The 10,049-nt window shown below is 35.8% G+C and overlaps 1 protein-coding gene across 2 annotated transcripts in view; it reads left to right on the forward strand.

The window, feature by feature from the left end:
* ZNF366 (zinc finger protein 366) overlaps positions 1-10,049 on the forward strand; it is a 33,347-nt gene that overhangs the window by 6,798 nt on the left and 16,500 nt on the right. The window contains exon 2 of one of the 2 annotated variants that reach the window (XM_035310338.1): positions 9,074-9,143. The gene's annotated coding sequence lies outside the window, so the exon portion shown is untranslated. Of the gene's footprint in view, positions 1-9,073; positions 9,145-10,049 lie in introns of both variants that reach the window. The other variant, XM_035310337.1, reaches the window with a different exon arrangement.

A 10,049-nucleotide genomic window follows, 5' to 3' on the forward strand; every position in this document is an offset into this window, starting at 1 on the left:
CTGTGCCAAAAAAAAAAAAAAAAATAATAAATCAAAGCCTTTTGATCTCAATTTTTTTTTTTTTTTTTTTTTTTTTTTTTTTTTTTTCCTGTTCCACAAAAAGGGAAACCCTCTAACACTACCCACAGATAAAGAAATGTCACTGAGTAGAATCTGCTAGATCCTGTAGGCAAGTGATCAGGACTCAGTATTCCCTTTAACAACTGCAGAGATTTTCACTACCTTGTTCTCTATCAGACACAGAAAAAAAACTAACATGCACAAGCACTCAGTGGAAGGCAGTGAACATAGTTGGGCCAGCAAGTCACAACGTGGTTCATATAAATGTTTACCCTTGGGTACTGTCCCACAGCCCATTGCCTGACATTTACTAAGAATGAACTCACTTGCCATTCCTACTAAAATACAACAAAAGTTTCTCTAAAATCTTCTGTTTTTTGCACATGGCACTTGGCTTGATTTCCAAAAATAAGAGTTCTGAATAGAATGATTTGTTTCAAACTTATGTCAAGGAAGGGACTGAGAGAGGGAGTTATATTAGAGTCACTTTAGTGTAATGGATTTTTGGTTTCCTTTTTTCTTGTGAAGACAATCTGAATTGAGTTAGTAACCAAAATAAGCCTTTGTCATCATGAATGGTGAAGGATTAGTGTTAAAGTGGAAATTTCACATCTCAAACTTCAGTGTTGATTTCAAATATCAATGTTGACTTTTTTTCTTATTTTTTTTTTTTTTTTTGGCAAAAAGTAATTTCTTATTTGCTTGTAGCTCAAGTCTCTGTTCCAGTATCTGCTGATGACATTTGGCTAAGGCTGAGCTGCCATTCCCACTCCGTATGCTAGTTTACAGAATTCAGTAAAACTGGCATTTTAAATCTGTTTCAGTTTAAAATGATTAACCTCAACAATTTCTCCCTTTTAGTTGATTTACACTGGGGCTTGTTTTCCAAGTGATCAAAATCACAGAAGCTATACAAAATTTGTTTTAAATTTCAGATCTCCTTTAGATTTGGCAACAAACTAGCACTTATTTTTAAAATGTTCTCAAAGTTAACAGAATAATTAAGTGCTATATGCTGGATGCATTTTGGAAGATCAGAGGGAAAAAGCATTTGCTTCTTGCTATTTGCTTCTTGCAATGAGAAGATTCAAGTTTTGCATCACAGGTGAAGGGCAAAGCCGGAGGGGATGTTACCTTATTTTTATTTTTATTTTTTTAATAATAAAAGTAATTTACCTTAAATTACTTCCTTGGAGACATGTCATAGTCAAAAATATAATTTTGTACTGCAGCTGAAGGACTAAGAACATTGCTCATTAAACAAAATAAAATAAATTGATTTTAAACAATGAACCCTCATTTGAATACAATTGTGAGGTGTACATGAAGACGATCTTTTTCTGAACAATAAATACATATTTTAGTTCTGCATTGTTTGAATGCTTTAACACAGATTTGGAAAACAGTGCTCCTTAATCACAGTATCACGAGTAGTTTTTTCCTCCCAGTGCCCCAGTAATCTGCCTTAAGAATAATGTTGAACTTTGTCTCATTGCCCACGATTCTTGGGTTCTCTAATATTATATGGGTATCAATGGAATAAACTCAATGGTGTGCTAGGAATGACACTCGCATCTCTAATTCTTTTGCTGTGTTTCCTTTGAAACTTCTGTTCAGGTGGAAATTGCTAAGTCGCTACTGACCCACCTTAACTGGAGGTATCTAGCAGAGTTTAATATAGATTAATTTTATTTATTTATTTATTTATTTATTTATTTATTTATTTATTTTTATTTTTTTTCAACAAAGCAGCTTTTCCAGCAAGAAGTCTGTTCAAACTTCAGCTGAAACCAAATCTATTTATACTAAATGACTAGGAAAGCATCATCGGGAAATTACTTTTAAGGAACTGGACACCAAGGGAAGTGTTTGGTAGCAGACACATTTTTCCTATATCTGTCAATTTCTGGATGAAATCCTCTTTCAGTTCTTGTAGGGTGAAGGGTGTCTTACTGGAACACACAATAATTACTGCTTTATCAACCTTCAGTTTCACTATGAATTTTGATATGTGTGAAACAAATTGAAAGAAAAATAAATATAAAAATATCTTGGTCCTGCTGATGACTAACAACATTCTCCATGTTTAATTAAAACTAGTCTTTCATTAAAAATATAACCTGTTCTGGAAAATTGCTATGAAAACTCTCCTATATTATACGTTCTTCCTTTGCCTTTATCCAAGCATATGCACAGATTTTACCTGCTAGTTTCTTTTTTGAGGTATCTGTTGCTGTACACATATGACATGTAGAATTCAGAAGGTGCCGATGCTTTCTCATACATTAACTGCTAGTGACACAGAAGCATGCCAATGGGCTGGCTTGAAGAACCAGGACTGAAAGTGCCCCTCGGCTACCCTTTAAGATAACAAAGAGGTGGGAGGAGACCAGACCACCTCTCTGGCCTCCATAGAGGTGATAACAACATTGGGACTCTAGGAGGAAGGAAAGCTCAATCTATTTCCTTTTTAAAGGTCATAAATGCTAGTGAAAGGTTTATTTTCAAAACAACACTCCAAGCACAACAGCATGAGGGTTATGGAAGGGCATGCTTTTTTGATCATTCTTATTTTGAGTGTTCTGCATAGATCCATTATTTGTTTTGAGGTATACTACAGTAAAGCTCTCTCTTCTCAGCTTCACTCTATCATACTTAATGGTTGTGTTTTGTAGGTGGAAAGATTCTGTCCAAAGTATGCTTTCAAGGACTCAACATTTTGTTCAATATTACCATTTTACCAGCAGATCTCTCTTTATGTTTATATTATTTATTTGTTATTCAGTTCACCCTGTCTCATAATATCTGATATTCAGAAAACAAAATAAAAAATCCTAAAACTTCATTAGTGAAATTTGATAACTTTCCAGAAGCAAAACTATTTAATACTTAGGATTCCTGTCATCTGCCAAAACGCACAATTTTAGTTTGCAATGGCAGATATGGAAGTAGACAGGAAACAGGGATGAAGTGATAGGACTTCTATAAACAGTGACTAAAGTGACTTCACATACTTTATAAAGGCAGAGGCATATCCATGGTTCCAGCCTCTGACATAAAAAATCTCTAACAAGTTAAGAAAAGGAAGAAATGTTTCTTATTGACATCACCTTACAATAGCAAAATCCCAGATCCTGTTTTCAGTTACTCACTATTTTTTCCATAAAGATTTCAGTACGACATGAATGAGACCAGGGACAAAATTAGGAGTTACTTAGAAAGAATTAGATAATCTTCAGAGGTCCCTTCCAGCCTCAACCATTCTGTGATTCTGTGATTTTGTGATTCGGTGATTCTGTGAGTAGTTAAACCAGCTGGCCGGCCTGTCATTCTTTCTAATAACTAGTGATAGTAGAATCAAGTTACATTTCCACACAGTCTGCTTGCACAAATTAAGCTTTGCACAACTGAAGCTCTTCTAGTGCCACTCCTGATGCCACTGTCCTGCCCAATCTGTTCTTGCCAGCCCTGAAGTCTGCACAGGGTCTGGAAATTCAGTATGCCTATGCACAAAAGCTTTTGGGGACCCAGTCCTTCAAAAATATTTATATGAAACTAATTATAGAACAGTGGCATCAAATCCAGTGCAAAATATAATGACCATGAAGTGAGACACTCTGATTCATTTCCCTCCTCTCCCTTGAAGGATTTGGACTCCCATCCCTAACTTCTTAAGGGAGTACTCTAGCTAGAGCCCAGGGCTGTGAGGCTAACCCTGCTCTTTGTTGGCTATAGGAGGATGCTCTAATGCCCTGTCCATAATACAGTAAAAAATGCAAATGCCAACTGACACGGAGTAGAGAGAAGTCAGGAAGGGTAGTTATGGGCTATAGGCTCCATCCGCTCAAGAGATAGCTCTGGACCCTCCTCCATGTGTCTCTTGTGGAGGTTTATTGAAAACTTGGAAGTTTGAGGTACTTCACTGTACTGGGTGATTGCACTTATTGCTTGGCTACATATTCACCTTTTTTTGTTTGTTTGTTTGTTTGTTTTGTTTTGTTTTGTTTTTGTTTTTGTTTTTGTTTCTGGTTGCCCTTTCTCTGCAATGCTAAACCTCCAGAAGAAGTCACTCAGGGTACAGAGTGGCTGAGCACAATTTGCTAAGGTATGTTTCTTGGACTGGAACATTTTCAGTATAAAGACTGATTTATCCTCATCTCCAGGACTCACCCTTGCTGGATTCACTCTCTCAGAACATATGCCCTTGCTTTTTTGTTTTCTTTTTAAAATAGACAAAATTAGCCTAGGGTACCTAAGACAATTCTTCTTGACCTAAGCACGTGCATGCCTTCAAAAACAGCTGAGTGCCACATGCTGGTTAGTGTTTTTCAGGCAATAATTCACCACTATGTAACCTTGTGACCTTCAGTCACTGTATGAATATATTTAGTTTTCTTGTTTTCTTGAAAAACAACAACAAAACAGGCTTTGTGCATTGAAAAATGCTAACCAATACAGACTATGCAGTTCAATAGTTATCAGCAAAATCGATCCAGCTGTACAGTGGCAAAAGATCAATTTCTAAAGATGGGAGAAACTGAAAGAGGTGTGATGTTTGGGGAGTGGTTGGGAGATGGAAAGTGGGGCACAAATGGAGTGACTTGCAGTATCCATGGGCTTCACGGCTCTTTAAGGAGAAGAGATAGAACTGTTTCAGAGAGATGTACATTAGGAAGAGTGCATGTGGACATGTCTACACCCTCTCCTCCTGCACAGTGCAGCTCTCACTGTTCTGACACTTCCCTGAATCTCTGAAGGCACAAGACACTCCATCAGGGCTGTCAAAGATACCTCACTTCCCCAGGACACAGCTAATTATCTCTGCACATCCCTCAACCCACCAGAAAAAAAAAAAAAAAAAAGCCTTACATATTTATACTAAGTACCTTTAATCCAAATCCACCCTTCATGAAAGAAAATAAATAAATAAATCTGAAGACACCATCCTTAGGTCAGGGAACTTCGTATCTGCAGAGAGCTGGAGGCCCAAGGGCCGTGCTGGGAAGTTGTCACTGTACCCTTTCCTGTTTCTTATATTCTTCACAAGAAAATAAAGAAAAATGATGTAAATTAAAATGTTGAAATTTGGGAGTAACAAAGATAAAGTTCAAACAAAACAGGGAGCTCTTGCACACCTTGCTGAGAGACCCATTTCTTTACATTTGTATGATCTCCCAGACTACAAAAATGCAGGTATGTGGCTATAAGAGCTCCTAAAGCAGATAGAATATCTAAAATGATCATACCTCAAACAAGAAGCCAGGAAGATATGCCAAAACAGAATCACTGAAGGGGAAAAAAATAATAAAGGGTTATATAATATATATGAGATATCTTTGAAAGTTCACTTTTACTATGTCATGTTCAACACTTTGTGACAGATTTTTTTATCAGTTAAGCTTCTTAGGTGTGTAATTGTGTGATTTCCGTTGTTTGTTTGAAAAGATTTCTGTCTGTTAACACACGGTCTCAGGATGGCGGGTATTACTTTTCACTGAATTTGCCTAAAGAATCAATTTTTGGTCATGGCGTAGATGGCTCCATATCCCATTGTACTACAAAACCCATAACAAATTGCATGGAAAATCATGATTGATCATTTTCAGAGTTCATTGGAAATGTTGCCAAAAAATATACCGAGCTCTGAATTATGTCCTATTAAGAGCTACCCAAGCTATTAGTTTTAATTTGCTAAGCATTTACTGAGACAAATATGTTTTTGTTGGAAAGAAGAAGTTTTATCCTGAAGCCTGATATCAGCAGATGAAGGTAATTTCCCAGGGAGAAGTGAAAAGACACTGAGCTCCTTAGTACTATCATATTAATGTAGGAAGAAAAAACCTGATCTCATCCACTTCTCGTTTTCAGTTATTCCAGACCACTTTCACGAACAATTGTTTACTTGTTCCCAATTCCAATTGTATTAATGATAGCAATACAAAAGGGGAAGAGAAATATATATGACAATACCTTCATCTTGATAAAGTTATCCATTTGAGCAGACATATCTGTCTCATAAAAGGTGTGGAACAAGAAGTCTTATCTCAGAAGAGAATTAAGATGATGATTAAACCATGGACTTAATCTGACACAAGATCTACTTGAATGTGAGAGAGAAAACAAATATTTGTAGAAATGGTATTGAAAAAGAGTTGACTAAACTCCACAAAGTCTGTTATTCCAAGTTCAGGCCCATTATTTTAAGGCTTCCCCAATATTTGTGTGTCACTAATCAGTATCTGCACTCATTGATTTTGGATACTTTCCCTAAATTCATGTTTATTTTTGCAAGGTAGTCCAAATTTTTGCCTCCTCCCAGCTCCACTTTGTGGCACAAAAAGTGTTCTCATATTTTAAAATGTAGATGATCTTTTACATTAGCTTCAAAGGACTTCAGGGCTGATTTGTATATTAACATATTGTCAGTTTGTATATAACACGTACTCAGCCTGTGTACTCACTTTCAGTATATTATTATATACTCAGTATATGTTAATAGAACACATTTTTCAAATTTGTGTGCAAGAAAATGTGGATATTGAAGCCAGAAAAGATGGATGAAAAGTAAATTTTCCATGGGCATCTTTAATGATTAAGAGAGTAGGGTTGGCTCTGATTTTAGAGAAATTCTGGTTTAGATTTGATCATGACCTTTTACCTCTGGCCCTCCTCTATTAAGTATGGTCACTAAAGCCTAGAGTAAATAAAATGCCTTTATTTGAAGAAAGGTGTACAAATAACCAGTTATCAAAGAGCAGTGATAGTTTGAACCAATATCTAGAAAGCTTAGTGTTGAAATAACTCTAAATCTTTTGAGGATATTTACAGCTTTTGTATTGTTCACAGAGGCAGTACCTACAAATAAAAATTGGATTGTACAAGTGACAAGAAGATGCATGGATTTTACAGATACAGAAAATTATCATAATCTAATCCAACTACTCACTCAACACAGGCCATAAAAACAGCAAAACAGATAAGAGACACTTGAAAACTAGAGGTTAAAAAATCCACTTCATTATTTTCCAACTCTGAAATTATTAAACTCCCAAAAGAAAAGGAAATGGGGAATGGCAACATTATTGTGGGGCTTCACTCATACACACAAAACAGCACAAAAGAAGATATGAGAACAAGAAAAAGGGAAAGAAAAAGGGGGCTTATGGAAGGTTCATGTTGCCATTGAAGGAAACTAACGGAAAATATTAAGGAGGGAACAGATGTGTATCCTCACCACATCCTATACAGGAACAGATGTTAGATTTCATTCTTTTCTTATAGACGCCAATCTTTCAGGCCCCAAGAGGAAACTACAGTTGTATATGTTCATCAAACACACAATATCTCTTCCAGTTTAGAGAAATTGGCCTGTTCAGCCACCTTTAAACTTCCTACAATCTCTTCTCTTTCACCTTCATTTGAAATAGCATACACAAATGCAAACCTTGTACTAATTAACCTGTTTCCCCTTGTTAGAAGGTACATACCACTTTCACACATCTTGGTCTCATTTCTTTTTTCTTATTTTTTTACAATTCCACTGCCCAGGAAAAAAAAAATCAGAATAGTAGCAGTCTGTATTTATGCTGGAGCGGCTTCATAACCTCACATTTTTATTGCTGGGCTTATTATTATTCTATAGATAGAAGGCACTTTCATACAGGAAGCAGAATCTTGGTTCTGCTGAAGTCTAAAGAAATTTTACTGTTGACTTCAGTAGGGAATATTAACTGTGGACTATAACAATGAGTGTACTTGCAGAGTGAATAGCATGGTTTACACACTTTGTTTTGTTTTGTTTTGTTTTGTTATCATTTGTCTTTAGAAATACGATGGCTGGCAATGAGAAAGTAAATGGTGATTCATATTCTGTGTTAAAATCTCTTCCTCTTTCAGGGAAGTTAATATTATTAGCTGCTGCATAGATGGTCTGATTTGGAAATACCTCCACAACTATCTGAACTCTCTGTAGACTTTCTTTTCTGAAAGGTCACAGAAAGAGCTTATTTGTGTCTCTATTTTTCAAAATACTGTATTTCAAAATACATTTACTTATGTAGACATAAAGACATGTGAGTATGCCTATCTGTTCTGAAGAAATGATCCCTTTTAAAGCTCAGGAGAGTTAGGTTTAGGCTTTTTAAATGTCTGATTGCCAACATTGCATGGAAACTTTTGTCTCGGGGAACTTTCCACACCAAATTTTCAAAACTGAAAAGGTGGGTTAATGCTGATAAAAGCTAGAATGTTTAATGTTATCCAGATTTAAACTGAACTCATCGTTTAGAATCACACTGTTCTACATAGCATTCCATCCTAAATAACTAGGTGTTGAGAAAGGAAAAACTTTTGAAGTTAATCGTTGGACTCCATGGTCTTGGAGGTCTTTTCCAACCTAAATGATTCTAAGCCTTGAAGTGCTTATATAGGTAAAATATATATATATATATATATATATATAGTAAATAAAAATGTCCCTAGGAGATATTTAATACAAAAATTCATCACTTCCTACTCCCTTACTTATCATTAAGTACTAACATGAGATCAGCTACTCCAGAGTCAGATAAAACAAAAATAATGGTAATAATGGTAAAAGTATTATTAAGAGCTTGAAGTTCTGTACAGTAGTCATTTAGGACTTTTTATGTGTGAGGGAACTATTAATTGCACAGTGGTCAAATCTGCAGTCTCTCTGATATTTCCTCAGGACTCACATTTTTATGGAATTAAATTCTGATCACAGTGAAGATCCAGTCTCAAATTTAAATTAACAAAGGTTTCCTACCAACAGAAAAGGAGATGAAATGATAGGTCAGATTTAATTTTTTCTCAGAGAAGTTGTACAATATGGGGTTTTGCAGTTTGGAAGTAAAAATAAAAGCAGCAAGATAATATGTTTTTAGTCTGTAAATCTGTACATTCCCTCCCGCCCCTTGGATGTTCTTTTGTCTGATTATACAAAACCACTCTGACTGTACTAATCACTAACTTTAAAAACTTTCTTTTGTAGACTTGATCCCATGATGTGTGTAGCCATGGACTGCAGAATAAAACCGTACACTCAGTGAAAACCACCAAAGGTTAGTTTTGCATGGAAATTACTACTTTCCAGAAACTGCAAGCAGTTCTACAGCTTTTGCCATAACTCTGTGTTCCAGATAGATTGAAATTTTGCATAAAATAGGCTGTGGAAGAAAGGAGGAACAGGCAGCCAAGAGACAAGAGAGCAATTAAACAGAACTCACTGTCACTTCTGTGTATTTTTGGCAGCATTTCAATAACCTAACAAAGCCAGTAAATAACATAGCTGGGTTCTCAATTGCTATGAGATTTCTGAAGTGTTTTATATCCATTTTGCTGCTAAAGAATCAGAAACACAAGATGAAAGACATTTGAGAGACAGGCCCATACTTTGAAGGGGAGATTTTGATCTACAGGTATATTTTATGTTTAAACTGTGTGAGTTTAATGTTGCTTATAATGAAATTTGAAAAAATACTTTTCAGTTTTGGAAAGAAGTGGAATCTTTTTTGGTATTCAGAGGATTTCTTTCCACTTCTTCCTTTTAAATAAGTCAAGCCTTTGTATCTAAAGAGTCTTCAAGATCTATCTGTTCCTTATTCTGCCTAGGGTGTTAGAGTGACAAAGAAACATATCTGAATGTATTCTCCCTAACAGTCCTCTCTGTTATGAAATGTGCACACACACACACACACACACACACACACACACACACACATGTTAAATATGCATATGGAAACACACACACACGTGTGTGTATATATATAGTGTGTATACATACATATGTTGAAATTCAATGATCTAGAGACAGAAAGTCGCATCTTGGCATTGTTATTAGATAGTTACCCAAGCTTTATTTGACCTTAGGCTTAATTGGTCCTCCCCTCCCCTCCCCTCTCTTCCCCTCCCCTCTCTTCCCCTTTCCTTTCCTTTCCTTTCCTTTCCTTTCCTTTCCTTTCCTTTCC

Source organism: Oxyura jamaicensis, chromosome Z (genome assembly GCF_011077185.1).
Source record: "Oxyura jamaicensis isolate SHBP4307 breed ruddy duck chromosome Z, BPBGC_Ojam_1.0, whole genome shotgun sequence".
NCBI classification, from domain to species: domain Eukaryota; kingdom Metazoa; phylum Chordata; class Aves; order Anseriformes; family Anatidae; genus Oxyura; species Oxyura jamaicensis.